At 43.6% G+C, this 4,356-nt stretch overlaps 1 pseudogene across 1 annotated transcript; it reads left to right on the top strand.

Annotated features, from left to right (window-relative positions):
• The first annotated feature begins 1,780 nt into the window (after positions 1-1,780).
• On the top strand, positions 1,781-3,892 carry LOC103751174 (annotated as a pseudogene). Its single transcript, XR_608008.2, has one exon. The product of XR_608008.2 is annotated as an E3 ubiquitin-protein ligase ARIH2 pseudogene (transcript).
• The last annotated feature ends 464 nt before the right edge of the window (positions 3,893-4,356 follow it).

The following is a 4,356-nucleotide window of genomic DNA, read 5'->3' as shown; positions in this document are numbered from 1 at the left end:
TCCAACACTCCGGTCTCTTGGTTTTGTGACCCACTGAGTTTAACCAGGGCCATCTGTGTGACCATGGGTATGGAACTATCTGATGGAACCTGTGGGCTCACAAATGGATACACATCTTCAGATAATGACTTATCCTCCCCCAGAATCCTTCGTTAACCAGTAGTTCAGCAGGGAGGGGTAGTGACCCATGAGCCCTTCCTCTGTCCATGACAGGCTGTTGCGGAGTCTGGGCTTGTACAACCCAATGCAGACAACTATGGCTGCTGTGCATTCGTGGTTGTGATGGCCATGTCCTGCTCTGAAGATGGCATGCTGCTGCCCCTCTCCCTATCTTCTGGCTTTTACAGTCTTTCTACCACTTCTTCCACAGTATTCTCTGAGTTGCAGAGGGGGTGTTCTACACCACTCTGCAATGTGCTCCTCTTGCCAAATTATAGACCTTTTGGGTAACCTCTCACCAAAAAGCTTGCCTGTTCTACAGTCAGTTTTGTCCGAGGAGCTGTCAAAGTTGATATAAAACCTTTCCACAACAGCCTACCAAACCATTCAATCTGAAGAAAGATCTTTGATAAGAATGAGGTCTTTAAATAGTTACCACTTGACTCCCCTGTTTTCCTTTTTGGCCCTCCTTATTTTAAGTGGTCATGAGAAGGGTATAAACAATTATAAATTTCTCATGATATACTTTTGACTTAGAGTCACATGTAAATATGATACCTTAGAAAAAACTAAGCAAGAAAAATATAATCAGACACACACACACACACACACACATATTCACTTACATACAATTTTTCTTTTCAAAATTTATCCTCTATATTCATTCATGTATAAGTACCACTTCACTTGAAATTGTTTTCAAAGCTCTTTGGCTTTTGCTTGTCTAATTGTATGAATGACTTACCTTCCTTAGGTTTTGGTGAATGTTGGATTATAATTTTTCTTGAAAGTAAAAATTTGCTCTTCTAACATATTATTGACATTATCATGCCTGTAATAACTCTTTTCCCACATGAACCATTATATTTTTTGTAATAGGAAGAAATAACTTTCAGATGTAGGGAGTTTTGGGAATGTAAGTTTGAGTCGTTTAGAAATTCAAATATCCTCAACTTTTAAATGCAAACAAAATACAGAGACTTGAAAATATTTGTACCTAGTAATCAAATTGTAACCTTTCACCCATGGAATTTTTCAGTGTTTGAAAAAGGCTGGTTAGAATCCAAAATGGCAAGATCGCTTTGGAAGAAATTTGGCAGTTTCTTAGAAAACTAAACATATTTTTATCATGCCATCCGACAATTTGTAGTAATGCAAATGACTCAAAAAACTCAAAAAACTCTTCTACGCAAGAAACCTGCACATAAATATTGATAGCAAATTTATTCATTTTTATTAAAAGTTGGAGGCAACTAAAATATCCTTCAGTAGATGAACTGATAAACTGACTGTGGTTTCTCCAGATGGTGGAATACTATGTAATGAATGATAAAGAGCAGTGATTTATCAAGCAACCAAGACAAGGACTTTGTTAAGTGAACAAACTCAGTCTGAAAAGCCTCCATACTGTATGACTCCGTAGAAAAAGTAAAAGCTGTGGAGACTATGAAAGATTAGCACATCTATGGCTGATCATCAGTCACCACCAAGGCCCCATCCCACACTAATGCAAACTATTAATAAAGAAGTTTGGTCAGGACAAGGGATAAATCTCACAAGAAGGGATCTCTCTGTACTTTGTGCTCAATTTTTCTGTAAAATTTAGAATACTTTAGAGGAAGCAGCGCGGGCCTGACCGGCGTCTGCCCGCCGCTCCACCACCGCTACTGCCCCAGCCCGACTCCTCTGGCCCGGCCTGACCTGGTCTGGCCGGCCGGGGCTCTGCGGCCGTGGGGCCGCGGCTCCCGATGGAAATCATATGACAGACTTCTTGGGCAACATCTACTGGAAAGATCTTTGAAATTACAGAAGACAAAAACACTAATGCATTTGAGAAAATGATAAAGTTGGGGGGAGGGGAAAAGGCATCTGCTTTCCTGACCTGCAACTTGGCTGGATGTTAAGATGTCTGTGGACATGAACAGCCAAGGTTCTGACAGCAATGAAGAGGACTATGACCCAAATTGTGAGGAAGAGGAAGAAGAGGAGGAAGAAGATCCTGGGGACATAGAGGACTACTATGCGGGAGTAGCCAGTGATGTGGAACAGCAGGGGGCTGATGCCTTTGATCCCGAAGAGTACCAGTTCACTTGTTTGACCTATAAGGAGTCTGAGGGTGCCCTCCATGAGCATATGAGCAGCTTAGCCTCTGTCTTAAAGGTATCCCATTCCATTGCAAAACTTATATTAGTTAATTTCCACTGGCAAGTCTCAGAGATACTGGACAGATACAAGTCTAATTCTGCTCAGCTACTCGTTGAGGCGCGAGTTCAGCCTAATCTATCAAAACACGTCCCCACAGCCCATACCCCTCACCACTGTGCAGTGTGTATGCAGTTTGTACGGAAGGAAAACCTACTCTCTCTGGCCTGTCAACACCAGTTTTGCCGAAGCTGCTGGGAGCAGCATTGCTCAGTACTAGTCAAAGATGGTGTTGGTGTGGGAGTCTCCTGTATGGCTCAAGACTGTCCACTCCGAACACCAGAGGATTTTGTGTTTCCATTGCTTCCCAATGAAGAATTGAGAGATAAATACAGGCGCTACCTCTTTAGGGACTATGTGGAGAGTCATTACCAGCTCCAGCTGTGCCCTGGTGCAGACTGCCCCATGGTTATTCGGGTACAGGAGCCTAGAGCCCACCGAGTGCAGTGTAATCGGTGCAACGAGGTCTTCTGTTTCAAGTGTCGACAGATGTATCACGCCCCCACAGACTGCGCCACAATCCGGAAATGGCTCACGAAATGTGCAGACGATTCTGAAACGGCCAACTACATTAGTGCTCACACTAAAGATTGTCCCAAGTGTAACATCTGCATTGAGAAGAATGGAGGCTGCAATCACATGCAATGCTCCAAGTGTAAACATGACTTCTGCTGGATGTGTCTAGGAGATTGGAAGACACATGGCAGTGAATACTATGAGTGTAGTCGGTACAAGGAGAATCCTGACATTGTCAACCAGAGCCAGCAAGCCCAGGCCAGAGAGGCCCTCAAGAAGTACTTGTTCTACTTTGAGAGGTGGGAAAACCACAACAAAAGCTTGCAGCTAGAGGCACAGACATACCAGCGGATTCATGAGAAGATTCAGGAAAGGGTTATGAACAATCTAGGGACTTGGATCGACTGGCAGTACCTACAGAATGCTGCCAAGCTGTTGGCCAAGTGTCGATACACCCTGCAATACACCTACCCATATGCATACTACATGGAGTCCGGCCCCAGGAAGAAGCTGTTTGAATACCAGCAGGCTCAGCTGGAGGCTGAGACTGAAAACCTTTCATGGAAAGTTGAACGTGCAGACAGCTATGACAGAGGGGACTTGGAGAACCAGATGCACATAGCAGAGCAGCGGAGAAGAACCCTGCTGAAGGATTTTCATGACACCTAAGCTGAGCTGTGGATGTGCCAGGGCGAGGAAGATATAGCTGTGAGGCCTCCTGGCTGCCGTACTGCATGCAGCAGGCTCTGCCTTTCATGACCCCAGGCAACAGCCAGGGCCCCACTCCTGAGAGACACTGGCAACACACCTTAGTTGATATTTTCTTCCATCTTTTTGCTTTTTTGTTTCTACCAGGGTAGAGGCCATGTTGAATTAGCCTCTTCTAAGGACTTTTAAATTCTCCCTGGATGGTTGTTGGGAGGGAGGGAACGTTTTTTTCTGAATGGCTATTAATAGTATTAGATCATTACAACTTATGTAATTTTCAAAGTTGTACGATTATTTAAAAAAAAAAGGCAAACCATAGGATAAAACATAGCCCTTTTGAAAATAAATTCGCATTTGAGTGTTCTAAAAAAAAAAAAATTAGAATACTTTAAACAAGCAACTTTTAATTTAAAACAAACAACAAAAAAGACCCCACTTCTCAAGTATGAGAGTAAGAAAGTCTAAAGGGCTTACAAAGCTACTTCTGGTTGAGCTGGAGTAATGGCTCCGTGGGTAAAGTGCTTGCCTTTCTAGAATAGCTCCCTCAGAAACCCATGTAAAAAGCTGAGTGCTATCATACATACCTATAAATGTCAGTGCTGGGAAGGCAGAAACAGGAGAATCCCTGGGGCCTGCTGTCTAGCCAGCCTAGTTGACTCAGTGAGGTCCAGATTCAGAGAGAGAGAGAGAGAGAGAGAGAGAGAGAGAGATCCTGTGTCAAAAAATAAGGTGGTAGGCTGAGTGTGGTGGTCCATGCCTTTAATCCCAGCA

This window comes from Nannospalax galili, unplaced genomic scaffold (assembly GCF_000622305.1).
Source record: "Nannospalax galili isolate Female #2095 unplaced genomic scaffold, S.galili_v1.0 scaffold246, whole genome shotgun sequence".
NCBI classification, from domain to species: domain Eukaryota; kingdom Metazoa; phylum Chordata; class Mammalia; order Rodentia; family Spalacidae; genus Nannospalax; species Nannospalax galili.
Note: the sequence above shows the minus strand (reverse complement) of the source record. Positions and strands in the feature narration are given on the sequence as shown.